Source organism: Mustela erminea, chromosome 4 (genome assembly GCF_009829155.1).
Source record: "Mustela erminea isolate mMusErm1 chromosome 4, mMusErm1.Pri, whole genome shotgun sequence".
NCBI classification, from domain to species: domain Eukaryota; kingdom Metazoa; phylum Chordata; class Mammalia; order Carnivora; family Mustelidae; genus Mustela; species Mustela erminea.
The window spans coordinates 23456020-23470660 of record NC_045617.1 but is presented as its reverse complement, the minus strand read 5'-3'; the positions used below and the strand labels follow the sequence as shown (position 1 = coordinate 23470660).

The 14641-nt window shown below is 46.4% G+C and overlaps 1 protein-coding gene across 1 annotated transcript in view; it reads left to right on the top strand.

Annotated features, from left to right (window-relative positions):
* Positions 1-9995, top strand: part of FOXO3 (forkhead box O3) — a 124410-nt gene extending 114415 nt beyond the window's left edge. The window contains exon 4 of the mRNA XM_032338879.1: positions 5208-9995. The gene's annotated coding sequence lies outside the window, so the exon portion shown is untranslated. The remainder of the gene's footprint in view (positions 1-5207) is intronic.
* The last annotated feature ends 4646 nt before the right edge of the window (positions 9996-14641 follow it).

The window sequence follows — 14641 nt, the reverse complement described above, 5'->3', positions numbered from 1 at the left end:
CTCTACGCATTTCTTCCTGTACTACGGTTCCCTCTTGTTTTTGTTAAGTGGTGAATCACTAAAGCGGTGATAGCAATCTGAGAGAGTAGCAAGACTGTTGATTTTGGTCCTTGAAATAAAGGCTGTGTATGGTAGAATACACGGAAAAGATGAGAGAAGGTAAATATTAAATACTTACTGTTTTAAATTTTTTAATTAATTTTTTAAAGTTGTATTAATGGAGGGACACCTGGGTGACTCAGTTGGTTGAGCATCTGACTGTTGATTTGGGCTCAGGTCATGATCTCAGGGTTGTGAGATCGAGCCCCTTGTTGGGCTCCGCGCTCAGCAGGGAGTCCGTTTGAGGTTCCTCTCCTCCTCCCTCTGCCCCCGCCCAACTCCCACAAGCACACATGTGCCTGCATTCTCTCTCTCTCTCTCTCTCAAATAAAGCTTTAAAAAAAAAAAAGGCATCTGTGCCTATGGGCTGCATTTCCTAGAAACTTGACTTTCCTTTACTGAGGCTCCTCAAACTGAATACACATTTGGCTTCCCGCCTGGCAGAAACCTCCCTACCTATTCTGCTTCCCTTGTTAACTATTAAGTTGCTAAAGTGGCAGGTTGACAGCATTCTTCAGAATGTGTTTTTATAGAGCTGCACCACCTCGTTCGCCGTCTCTGGTAGTCCTGGAGGATGGCACTGTTAGGCCAGCACTGCAGGCAGAGGGCCAGATTGTCATCTGATAGGCTTCTGCTGTCACAGTGACCACCAGGCTGGCCCTCCGCTGCTTCCATAAGTCTTTGTCTCCCATTCCAACCTGGGAGATGCTGAAAAATTACCAAATTAAATGAAGTGTTGCACCTGTTAGGTGTTTTCTTCAGCTGCTTCGTGTTTTGGCTGTGAAGATGGACGCCAAGGGAACTGCTGCCATGTTGGTACTCCGAAATTAGACATGATTGCCCAACCCAAGACCCATAGAAATGCCGTTTTTCCTGGGGTGACACCAGCTCCAGAAGCCTGGGTGGATGGTGGCAGATGATTGTGGCTCATGATGGATTGGGTGTCCCAGAGATCCCCCTGGGGGCAAAGCAGAGATGGTGGCAGGCGGGCATTTTTTTGTTCTCTCCTCAGGGGTGGAAACTAACCTAGTCTGAAGCCCATACCTGTTCTCTGAACTCCACATGAGTCTTCCCTGTCAGATCGAGTGAACATTGATTCATTTCTTTTTCTGTCCTAAATGTTCTGTATTTAGTCCCCAGCTTGTCCTGGGGTTGGCAGGTTTGGCCTAAATTATCTTTTTGTTTAAAGAGTAGGGAAAGCGGTGCTTCACTTTAATTTTGTGTTTCAGGCAGACCTCCTCCAGACATCTTTCGTTTTAGCTTAGGAAAGCAGTGGCTACCTTCATGGATTTGTGGATGTGAGGGTTTCATGCTACTGGCTTGTTTTCCTTCTGTGTCATATTTGGCGTCAAGGTCCTTTTCCTTTCCTCTGTGCCAAAAAGATAAAAAACACTGCTGAGAAATCCGTATTTGTCACAGTGGAGTTAAGTTGTAGGAGGACAGCCGTAGGTACTTTAATGTTTTATTCTCAGATTTAAGTTGATTGGGGTTGTTATGTTTTGTGTAGAGTTTTTGGAGGCATTGCCCTTTCTTAGCATGTCATGTGATTTAGTGGTGATAATTAGGCAGAAACTTGTCTTCCCTACAGATGCCAAGATTATAGAGGGACTTACTCTCACCAGGGACCAGATGACAGCATCCATAGATATTTTTAGAATGGGTCTCATCATTTGGCATCCCCATTTCATTTTCCTTGCATCAACAGTCTGATTTCAAACATATTTATTGGGCATGGATGGGGAAGAGAGATCTTCTCCCCATCAATGAAAGTCACAGATGGGACAGAACAACATTTTCTGTTTTTTGTTTTTTGTTTTTTTAAGGACATTTTTATATTTATTATTCGTTGGCCTATTGTCTAGTGACTGCAAAGTGATAGCTATAATTCCCTTCCGCTATATGCTTCCTTTTCCTTCCAGAAGTTTTGCTTAATATGATGTATTTTTAAACTTAGAATCAGCATCAGCATACTTAAACAATTTCATCTTACTTTAAACAATGTTAAAAATGCGGGAGCTTCATTGAAACCCACCACACCTGTACCCAACCTAAGTATCATTAAATTCCCAGCTCAGTAGCTGGTGTCATCATTTAAAGTGCTCCTTCTGTTCTCTGTCATTGGTGGAGTCAGATACACGTGTGCAAATGGTGAGTCACCAAAGTGGCTAAAAATCTAAGGCAGATAAGGAGCTGTGTTTGGGACTATTTTTAATCATGGGTCTTCCTAGTGAATGGTGATTCTGGTATATCTTTTATAAGAATGCTTGTATTTCTCTTCAACATTTATCTGATTTCTTTATATTTTTACAATATTTTATGATCTGTTTGCTTTCTGTCACCTTTCTGTCCTGTGGAGGTCACCTTTCTGTCCTGTGGAGTCGGATTTCCTTATTGCCTCTCCTTTCCTGGCTCCCCTCTTAAGAACACGAGGTTTCCCTTGCAGGCTGAGAGGCATGGCCTGGGAGACCCCCGGGGAATGCCACAGACACAGGGGGCCCTAGGCCCATTCTGCAGAAATGGAAGCAGTCCTGATCAGTGCCTCTCCTTTTTAATGATGATGTTCCCTGAAGATTCTGGGCCTTTTGATGAGGGAATGTGTTTGGCCTAAGGATTGTTGTTGGTTGTTGCTCTGTGACTGCCCAGTGTGGGTCTCCTGCCCCTGGTTTTCAGAGCCCATGCCCTGTTCTGCTTAGAATGATGCCATGTTGGGGGTTATAGGTGCCCCATGCCTTCTTTCCCACTGTGCGGACCCAGCTCCAGCATTAGAACAGGCTGCGTGCTCCCCCTCTGTACTTGGGGAATGAAGTGTGTCACCTTCCCAGTATGCACTGGTTTCCATGGCTGAATAATTAATACCAGAGGGAACCAGGATGGGGTCTGAATTAGGTAATACTTTACAGCTTCTCTCTTAGCACCTGGGGACCACAGTCGCTGATGACTAATTGCATAGTGATGTTAGATTGTGGTTTATTAAGTGTTACTGTGAAGGGAAAAACTGAATACCCTTCCAAAGGACCATGTCTGTACCCTTATCCATTCAGTCCTCAGGGGTCCCAGTTAGAATAGCACTGGCTGGCTTTAGGAGGCTAATTCTTTATGGATGCTTTGATCTGGTTTCTATTTTAACTGCTTTTTTTTTTTTTTTTTTTTTTTTTAATTAATCTCTAGGCCCAACGTGGGGCTTGAACTCACAGCCCCAAGATCAAGGGTCACATGCTCTGCTGACTGAGCCAACTAGATACCTGTTTTAGCTTTTTCTTTTCTTTCCTTTTTAGGTTTGGGGGAGGTTGTTTTGTTTTGTTTTAAGATTTTATCTATTTGTCAGTGAGCGAGCATGTGCACAAGCAGGGGGAGCAGCAGGCAGAGGGACCAGCAGGCTCCCCACTGAGCAAGGAGCCCGATGTGGGACTCTGTCCCAGGACCCCAAGATCATGAGACGCTTAACCAACTGAGCTACCCCGATGTCCCTGTTTTAGCTTTTTCTTGCTCTGAAATCAACAAGTGTAGGATAATATTGTCTAATATCTTTACAAAGCAAAAAAATCCATCAGCCAGGGAAAATAAATACTGGGGATGGGTGGGGGAAAGAGGGCCTTTTTTTCCTTCTTTCTTGTTTCTGATAAGACCCCCTAAGAGCTTCAGTTTGGAGCTGTAGCGAGGGTAATTGTGACCATGGGTATGTAACATTACCAATACTAAGCCCGGCTATCTTTCTGAATATTGGTAGTGAAAGGTGAGATTGCCAGCCAGCCCAGCCACAGAAGAGATTGAAGTCCTGAGTACGTTTGTGAAAATCCCAAATGAACCTCTGATAATATCTGGTCTAAAAAGTGGGAAGCAGATGTGTATAATGTGTATGTGAGCTTACCGGTGAACACTTCATGACTTGCTTACCTTTGCTGATGAGAAGGTGGGGAGTTCAGCTTGTTTCCCTCCTCCTTGTCTCTTTCTTGGCCTAAAGCCATTTTTATCCCTACCTTGACAGCTGACACTGTCTCCATAAACAAAGGTCTTGTGTCTTGAGGTCTGTTGTGTTGATTCCTTTAGCTACATCTGTGAGTATACCTTTTTTAGTCCTTTAACTTGTCTGGGTTCAGAGGTCTCATGAAGTCTACTCAGACATGTAAATTCAGAGGGTCTGAGAGGACCTCTTGTGCCTCCCATTGAAGACTGTTGATGGCAAAAATAATAATAAATTGTTAACTGTTAAAGGGATGTTTTGTGTGGGAGGGGTTTTTGGCCATATGTGTGTGTTACATAATTTTTTTTTTTCTTTGCAGACTTTTAATATTAAAAAAAAAAATTCCTACACAGTCCACTTAGAGATTGCTTATTCCTTTAATAAGCAAGGAGAGTCAAAGTGATCTCCAACCAGTGGTGCAGGCTGAGTAAGCCTTTGTGGAAAGTGGCCATTTCGGCTCCCCGGTACTCATGGTAAACAAGTTTAGTCCATGTAGCCAGTGGGAGAGAACCAGAAAAGCATAGCTGGTCTGCTTAGGGTGACCAGCTTTTCTGGTTGTAGCTTGAAAATCCTAGAGCAAAATCCCATCTGCACCCTGGACACCTAACTTAAAAGGACCGACTAACGGGCCTTCTGGATGACTCAGTCCATTAAGCATCTGACTTTTGGTTTTGGCTCAGGTCATGATCTCAGGGTCCTGAGATCAAGGCCCGCATTGGGCTCTGCACTCAGCATGAAGTCTCCCGCTTTTCTTCTCCCTCTCCCCAGTCACACACTCGTGTGGGCTCTCTCAAATAAATACATAAATAAGTCTTAGAGATTAAAAAAAAGGAAGGGCCCACTAAAACACCCCTAACTTGCCTTTCTTTGTTAACCGCCCAAAATGAATGACCTCGTTTCCTCTAGGCTTTTTCAACTTGAGAGCATCATATAATCAAGCAGAAAAATAAGGTAAGTAGTCTCCATGCTTCTTCCTTAGGTTTTCAGACCTCTGAAGCGAGTGTAGCAAAACAGCTTTAGTGTGAGTACCCTTAGTTTGGGGGTGAGGTGAGGAGACAGGAGGCTGGTGAAGCGTGAGCCAGAGGGGCCTACGATTGCTGTTTGAATGTCCTTAATCATCTCTGGTTTTTCTTTTCTCCTCCTGCAGACCCTCAAACTGACACAAGACCTACCGAGAAACCCTTTGCCAAATCTGCTCTCAGCAAGTGGACAGTGATACCGTTTACAGCTTAACACCTTTGTGAATCCTGCACCATTTTCCTAACCCAGCAGAGACTGTTAATGGCCCCTTACCCCGGGTGAAGCACTTACCCTTGGAACAGAACTCTCTATATAAAGTATGCAAAATCTTCCTTGTACAGGGTCATGAGCCACCTGCCAGCGAAGGACGGCACCCTGTCAGCACCACCCAGCCTCGTTCAGAGCACACCGTGAGCTCCTGTTGGCGACTCTGTGGTGTATTCATATCACGATGGTTTATGGGATGTTTTAAGTGTCATTTTAGTGTTTGTTTTCCTTTGACTTTTTGAGTTTTTCCACATGCATTAACTTGCAGTATTTTTATGTTAAAATGTTAATCATCCTTCCCCTGGCAAATTTAAAAACAGAAGGAAAATGTTGTACCAGTTACTAGTCTAGCTTTGGGCATCACAAGCATTTGAGCTCTTGGAACTCCATAAACTAACAAATTACATAAACCAGAGGGGGATTTTCTTTCTTCTTTTGTTCGGTAGAAGACTATCCTTTTCTAAAAACTGAACAATGGCACAACTGTTTGCCGTGCGCACCAGTCCAGGACTGACCCCTGCATAGGCCCGACGAATGGAGTGCTGCATGCGACCCACTGTGTTTTCCTTCTGAGTCGGGATTGGGTGGGGGGGATCCCCCAGCCCCTGGTCTGCAGTTCCAGAGCAGTCGGGCCTCTGGTCTCCTGGCATTATCCTCAGCTAATGCAGTGAACAATGATGGTATGCTGGTTAGAAATTAGGGTCTTTTCAAGAAACAAGCTCAGCTGCCCACTCATTGCCAAATGCCACTAAGGGATTTAGTTTTAAGGAGAAAGGGGGAAATAAAGTCCTGTTTTGCTTTGCAGAAGAAATGAACTTGCAGGTGAACATTAAGCCTACAGTGGGAAATGTGTGAAAAGTACAAAGCAGAGTCACTATTTTCCTAAAATACCCTTGATTATTTTCAGCCTTGCTGTGTATAATCGGATCTACTAGACGTGTATGAGTGAGAGGCAATAGCGTACAAACTGATTTTTATACACACACACACACAATCTAATATATATATATATATATAAAAGCTTAGATTGTAATTGTACAAGTGACATGATGGAAGTACAAGATAGGGCAGTTATGACTTTTACCCCCTCATCTTTCTGCTTCTATGGATTTCATTTTGTTTGGTTTTCAAAAAGTTAATGGTGCTGTATAGGTGCTTTCTGTTGAGCCAGGAAAGTGTGATTATATCATTACCCTCTTCGATAGAATGGTTGGGAACACCTTGGGTACACACGAAAAGCTGGTGTGACGAAGCTCTGACGAGCGCAGCATATGCACACTTCTCCAGAGTGATAGATGAAGACTCTTTTCTTTGCATAAAAAGCATTAGGTATATAAATGTATAAGTAAATTTTATCCTGTACAGTACAAAAATGGAACATTCTGCATGGACATTAGGAACACAGGCTAGTAGTTCAGCACAGACTTCCCTGCATGAGTTTCGCTGATGCTCGCACCGTGCAGTGGGCACTGACTCCCTCCCACCATAGACATGCCACCTGACCCCTGCACCCGCCACCTGCCGCCAGGGGCCCCCTTGTGCACTTTTGCTTCCTAATTCCTTTGGGGGTGATACTGGTGGTGAGAACAGCTCCTAGCATAATGGAAGTTCCATTTGGTATTGTCCCACGTCTCCCACGCCTCGCTTGGGTGCTCATGTTTGAGTGATGGCCCTGTTGATTTCACCCTGCCTTTTACTGAATCTGTAAATTGTCGTGCGGTGGTGGTTATAGTAGGCCTGTAGCATATCGCCTTTTCTAAACTGCTACACGTTTTTAATCCTCATTTTAAAAGTATGTATAATTTTTAAAGGTGTGTATTCTTTTCATGTGGTCCGCTTGTCCGTTGGACAGACTTCAGCTTACCGTATCCCTTTATAATGACGCTAGCCACTCCTTGATTCCTCGGTGGTCCGCTGTACACAGGAACTGTCCCGTGTCGTTGAGAGAAGACTACCTCTCTGTGTTCGTAGCTGGAGCTGCCCTGATGGGCGGGGGGGATGCCGCAGGGACATAACTACAGCCACTGCGGGGAGGGAGGTGGGGAGTGAGGGCAGCGGGGGGAGCGTCCCCAGTGCTTGCAGCGTGAGGGCCCTCAGACCGGCTCTCCTGAACAGAAAGAAACAGCAAACGAACAAAACAGCTTGTCTGCCTTTTCTGTTTTATAGACCCCGGGAGCTACTTTGGGAGTGAAAAACAACAACAACAACAACTCCCAAATAGGTTTCAACCCCTGTTGACTTCCTTTCAGACATGGGGCATCTCATTTATTATTCTCTTTTTCTCAGCGTTTGTTAGATTTCAGGCAGAATGTCTTACAAAATGTCCTAGAACCAGATTATAATTTAATCCGAAACAGCTGAGGGAGGGACAGAGGAGGTCTGGGAGCCGGGCAGCCGCAGAGCACATCAGGAAAATGGAGGGGGGGGGTGCTTTGCATTTGTTGGGTTTTTTGTTTTTTAACAATGCAGATAGTATCTACTGGGTAGAGCATTGTGGAGAGCTGAGATCAGGACAAAGCCGAGTGCCAGCATCAGTTTCGAGAGGGACTTGGAACAGTCAGGCCTGTCCAGGACCACGGCAGCGCCCCTCTCAGCCTCGGCCACTGCCAGCTGGCCTCCCCCCCACACACACACCCCCAGGCCAGGCTCCCCTGGAGCCACCAGGAGGTGGTCACACAGGGCCAAGGGCGGCCGCCTCAGACCTCCGTCTCTTACACGGAGACTCTGCTTTCAGCAAGGGCCAGCCGTCGGCCGCCACGTGGAGTTCTGAGTGTCACGCGTCCCTCACCGTAAGTTTTCTGATCTGGAGCATCCCGGTGGAATACTTGGCCTCCGGGGACCTGGCGGCTGTAATGTTCGCATCCTGCGGAGAACTATTCCAGGTTATCTCCAGCCTCTAAATAAGCTGCTCTAGGGAGCCTTCCACTTTTTGACGGGAAATTAAAAAGAAGAGTAACTAATGTTGAAAACATGACATGCACTCTGGGGTTCTGTTGTTCTCTCTTCAGGCTCCAGCACCAGATACCTTGTACCAAAGTTAGAAAAGAGCTTTATAAGCCTTCCCTCTCCTGCTGTGAGAGCGGCCTGCCAGGTTCAGCGCCCCCGTTAACTGTGAATGAAGCTGAGCCCCGGCTCCCTCATTGCATCCCCTCGCAATGGGATGATTGCTGAAACACAGATATTTTTTTTTTTAATTTCTGAAGTTTGTCTTTCCTGTTAACAGGATTGTGCACACATGTGTAATACAAGGTGGGCTCTGTGTGTGTGTGTGTGTGTGTGTGTGTGTGTGTGTGTGTGTGGTGTTGAGTTTGGGTGTTCTGTGTGTAGCATTTGACCACCCTGTGGGAGGCCCTCGTGACTCACAGCTCAGGACAGCTCTGCCCAGTCTCAGGGCGACCTTTCAGATGGCTTCCAGTCTTGTTGAAGACGGTAGGGACAGCCTTGGCCTACACCCAGTGGACCCCGCTTACGGAAGAAGGACCGTTGGAATCTCTTGGGGAGACCACCAAGAGTACAGCAGTCGGGCAGCCAGTCCTGTGTCACGTGCTGATGCCGTGGGCTGCTAAATGGAAGTGCGAATGCCACCCTTTCTGAAAGCAGAAGCAAAACCCTGACAGCTTGAACTCTAATTTTCTTTTTCTTGATGAATTTGGGGAACATTGTATGATTAAGCATACTGTTGTATTTTTTAGTTTAGCAGATTTTTGTAGAAATGCAATCACTGGCAAGGAGGTACGAAAAAGCCAGCCTCTCCTGAAGACCGGGGGCAGCAGGCACAATGAGGGGATAGCACAGGCCTTGTGAAATCATGTCTGCCCACGAGATCTTGATACACACGCCCAAGTAACTGAAAAGAGTCTATTCTATTCGATCTGAATTGTCGGTGGGTAACATTTTATGCAGTTTGAATGAATGAAATATTTTCCTCTGGTTTTATTTGTGTGTATTTTTCTTTGATGAATGATTGGTTCTGAGGCCTCTGCCACACTCCAGAATTATGTGTGTGGCTGCTTTAAAAACCTGTGCGTCTGGTCACTTATTTGTCTAAAATTATCTCATTGCCTGGCAATCAGTCTTCTCTCGTATACTTGTCCTAGCACATCATGTACACGGGAAATGTAAACAGATGTGAAGGAGGACCCGAAAAATTAGTTAATATTAAAAAAATACATTGTGCATTTTGGCTTCACATGTTTAACTTTTTTTAAGAAAAAAAAGTTGCATGAATGGAAAAAAAAATCTGTATACAGTATCTGTAAAATTGTCTTACCTGTTCCAATTTCTTGCTCATACCCCATTCAGACTAGAATTAAATATGGTGCATGGCCGTATTCAGACACCCGAGAGACCAGCGGTTGATACTTTGGTTTGAAGCACCTCACCTTTTCTCTCCAAGCGAACACTATCATATTGCATTCTTACTGAGGATTTTGTCCAACCATATGTTGCCATGAATTAACTCTACCACCTCTCTTAAGAATCAAAACCAGTTTGATTTGGGAACCTTCCCCTTTCCAAATGAAATAGAGACACAGTACTTAACTTTTCTTGGTGTTTGTAGATAATTGCCTTGTGTATTCCATTTAAAACCGTAATCTAGTTTGTAAAAGAGATGGTGACGCATGTAAATAAAGCATCAGTGACACTCTGTCTCACTTCAAGAAGTCTTTTGTTCTCCCTTCCCCTTTCTTGAACTCCTGATGAGAAAGGCCGCATTTCTGTCAGGGTCTTCGCTGGAATGACTTCACAGGCTGGGAGAGGCATAAAGCTGAGAGGCTTTGCCCTGAGCCCTCTAAATGGAATGATCTAGCAAACTTTCTCTCCAGACAACTTGTGAGCTCTACAGCCAGACAGTCGAATAAAAGCAGATCCGATCTATGGCCTTGTTCATGGTGGCAGATGGTCACTTGGGTGTGCATGGCGGCGTGCTGTCCAGGAGGGGCTTTTAGGTAGGGAGCCAGATTTAGACTCTCTGCCTTCACTGAGTGTCAGAGATTTTGACCTGTCAAAGCTTAGGCTCCAATAAGTTCCCCTCATGTCAGTGCCAAGAGTGAACATTGGTCACCAGAGAGCCCTCCTGCATATTGAAAATCAGGTTCAGTATTTCAGGCCTCCGCTGGCAACAGCAAAACTAGTTGCTCCATGTGAACATCGAGGGCCTCTCAGTAAAGTGAGGAGGAACCCCCACGCTATGGTCAAACTACCCCTCATAGCTTGGGTGGTAGTCTTCATTGTAATAGATGTAAAAATTACTCCGCTTTGAAGAATTCCCTGGGATTGGGTTCAGAGTCCCAGGCAACACGATGGGCTCCATTCAGATCAAGTGAGTAAATACTTTAAAGTCTGCCCTTTGGGAAAAAAAATAAAGTTTGCCCTTCAGGATAAATTTTATATTGGTGGAGAGTCATGCTTTCTGAAGTGTCCTTTCCGTGGTTTTAATTACCTATGAAGGCAGAATCTCACCATCTTCTAACGCCAAAGCCAAGTGGGAGAAAGTTATTTCACTTGGGATGGCTTCTCAGCTTTTACTTTGTTTCCCAAAAGATTGAAGATGGAAACCTAACACTAGTTATCATCAGAGTCTCAACAGAGAGTTCTCCCAAACCAAGTAGAAATTCAACCAAAAACTAATTAAAGTTAATGATCAACAATTAACTAAATGAAGTGTGGCTGTGGGCCAGACTCTGTGATGAGCACCAGGCGAACCAGGCTGTGGGCCCTGCCCCCAGGAGTTTGTATTCCAGGTGTGTCTGCTCCACTTGGATGCCTAAAGGGCTAACTCTTGCGGACTCCCTGCTTCAGCTTCTTGGTGAAAAGTGGAAGAATTTGGACCGATCTCCATATCACCTTAGGGATTTGATTTTGCAAATCCAATTCAAGGAATGAGGGCAAACCTTGAAGCTAGCAAATGTGACATGCATCGACCAAGTCGCCCATTGCATAGCCAGAATGCAGGGCCAGAAGGCAGAATTCACAGCCACTGTCTCCACCCCTTCCGGCACAGCCAGAGCCCTGGGACGCGGTAAAGGAGGGAGATGGCTATGGGGAGAAATAGGCAACAGGAGGGGAGCGTGTTGGCAGTGTGGATGGAGGTGATGAAAGGACCATTGGGAAGGGGACCCTCCCTCGCTCTGCTTTTATCTCCATCTAAGCAGCAATGGAGCTGGGTCTGAGGACGGGACACTTTTGGAACTGGAGGAAGAGGAGACCCTCCCTGGGATTTTCTTAATTTGAATGTCACAAGAGGAAAGCCATCAGCAATAGTAAGACCTGAGAAAAGATTGTGTGCGTGGTTCTGCCTCGTGTCTGCCATGTAAGTGGCTCGAAACTGCACGTTTGCCCGCCTTCTCTGAGGACCTTCTAGAAACACTATAAACTCAGGGAAGAAAAGTGTCTTAGGTTGATCGAGGACTTCCTCCAAGACCTACCTTCATCCGTCTCAGCAGCACCTACCATGCAGGCACGGTCTTTGTCCCAGACAGAGGGGTGTAAAGGGGCCGAAGTGAGACATAGGGCTGCTGGCGTGAGTTCTCGCGTGGATGAATCCTGCCAGCGCTGCTCAGGGCACGATGGGACAGAGGAAGTAAAGCCGTGGGAGCCCAGAGGAAGGGGACGTTTGAGGGAGAAGGTAGAAATGGGTCGGGTTTTCTAGCTTAAGTGATGAAATTGCAGGGACAGAGGCGGCAGCAAGATTGGAACATTTCTGGGAGATAGTGAGTACTGGGCTTGTTTGGGGCTTAAAGAGCTCAAAGAAGATTAGTGAGAAGTCAGGCAAGAAAAATGGGCTGCCAGAAAATTCCAGAACAGCGTCTTGGACTCTGATAGTGGAATGGGAAGAGAGCAGGGCAGGGAGCTGTTTCGAGTGGCCTTTAGAAAGGGCACGCTGTGGGAGGTGGGTCCTAGGAGGAAGCTGTTGAGGAAACGAGAAGTCATGGTTTTTCTGGAACTATTTTCACAACATGCTGCCCACAGAAAATGATGACGTGTATTGCCCACGGGGATGACAGAGGAAGCTGCTCCGGGTCCCAGGCCTCTGATGGGCCCTAGAGGCTGCCCCAAGGGCTGACAGATCTCGGCATCCCTGTGACTTTACAACCGAGACCAAAGCCCTGATCTAGTGAAATCACAAAAAACTCAGTTAAGTCTGGGGGTGCGGGCAAGGGACCAGGCTTTCAACTCTTCACCTTCTGTACAAGTTTACTTTATCAAAGTGGGAGTGCGTTTCTTTTATAAAGATAAATACAGTTTCATGCCAGCATCTGTCCCCAGAAGACAAATGTCCATTGTATCTGGCAACTGGGTTATGAACATTTTTGGCAAAATTATCTGCGTTTTGTTGCACTGTATTTTTAAATACTTTGAAAGGGAATTCATGCACAAGATTCAAAAGCCAAAAAGCAGACAGATATGCACAGGAAATGTTTTCCTCCTGTCCCTTTCTAGTTCTCTGCCTCTTAGTGTTCATCCTTCCAGAATTTCTTATGCACCTACAACCAATAAAAACACAAATTCTTTTTCCTCCCTTTTTAAATTTTTTTTGAAAAATATTTCTTTATTAGAGAGAGAGCAGGCATGGGTGGGGGGGAGAGGGAGAAGCAGACTCCCTGCTGAGCAGAGAGCCCAACTTGGGGCTCTATCCCAGGACCCCAGGATTATGACCTGAGCTGAAGGCAGATGCTTAATGGACTGAGCCACTAGTACATTAGACACGCTGTCAGGCACCTCACTGTGTTAATAAGTTTCTCACACAGAGAGAAAACACCAGTACAGAGAAAACCTCCTCATTTTTATACTTATGTAGTATTATTGCATTATTATATCTAGCTCACGGAACCAGGGGTCCCTTATTGATAGATAACATTGTTTACTTTTTTTTAAGATTTTTAAATTTATTTATTTGACAAAGATCACAAGTAGGCAGAGAGGCAGGCAGAGAGAGGGGAGAGGGAGAAGCAGGCCCCCACTGAGCAGAGAGCCCGATGCAGGACTCAATCCCAGGACCCTGGGACCATGACCTGAGTCTGAGGCAGAGGCTTTAACCCACTGAGCCACCCAGGCGCCCCTAGATAACATTGTTTCTAAATGCACGTTATTATCAGCAACACTGCAGTGAATAATCTGCAACACTGCAGTGAATAATCTTATACACATTACATACACACGTAAGAATCTCTGTAGGACTGATGGTCACACTTGGGATTGCTGGGCCAAAGGATACACATATATTTGCAATTTTCACAGAGACTGCCCAAGTTGCCCTCCAAGGTACCAAGTCACATCACCAACAATGCAGGACAACTTCTGTTTTCTCACATCCTCATATTTTTAATGTTTTAAAAATTAAATTGGAAGTCCATCTTTCCCTCTCCCCCTTCAGGCTTCCTTAAGTCCTACCTTAAGGACGGGGGGGGGGGGGGGGGGGGGTGCTAGTGAGAGGGAGGGGGGCAAGAGGGAGAGGCTTTGGGAGGCCGCATCGGGCAGCCCAGCCACCCTCACCCTGCTGGCGGTCGGGGGGAGGGGGGTGTTCCCGGCACTCGGTCGAGCTCTCATCCTTGTGCCAGCAGGCTGGCGATTGTGCTGCCAACCTGTCCATCCGGTCTGGCCACGGGCTCCACCCCTCACGCCACCGGCTTGGACCGCCCAGCCTCAGGGTCAGCCACCTGACCTCGCAGCTGTGCTCCCTCACCTCCCAGAATTCCAGAGGGAGCTGTCACCCGAAGGAGACAAGTCTGGTCTCTTTGGCACCAAACCCCACACCTAGACCTATTCATAGCAAGATTGCACAACCAGCTGGAGAGCAGCCCGGCTGGGCAAGGGGAGACTGGGGCCACATGGGGGCCGGGCCCTGCCCCATTGGTGCCCCAGGCTGGGCCTTCCAGCTTTCAGAGCAAGGCTGTCCCTGGGGGGTTCAGCGACCTCAGAAGTCTGACTGGCTTCTCCTCCTAAGTGGGAGAAACTTGCTTTTCCAGAAGAAAGGCTCTCACAGTCTCCCATAGCCTGGTGCTCCGGGAACCCTCCTGTGGTCCTCCCCGGCAGGTTGGCACCTAGTGTGTGTGTGTGTGGTGGGGGGCCTCCTTAGTTAACACAGAAACCAGGAGGCAGGCTTTTACACAAGAGGAAACTGAGTCACTTAATGACTAAGCCCTTTATGCCTTTGTGGGGAGCCAGTATCACGGAGTAGGAGAGGGAAACTTAACTGTGGAATGAGACAGACCTTGATCTGTGCCCAGCCCTGCCTACTCTCTAGCTGAATGACGATAGATGAGTCAGTTCACTTCTCTGAGCCTCTGTTTT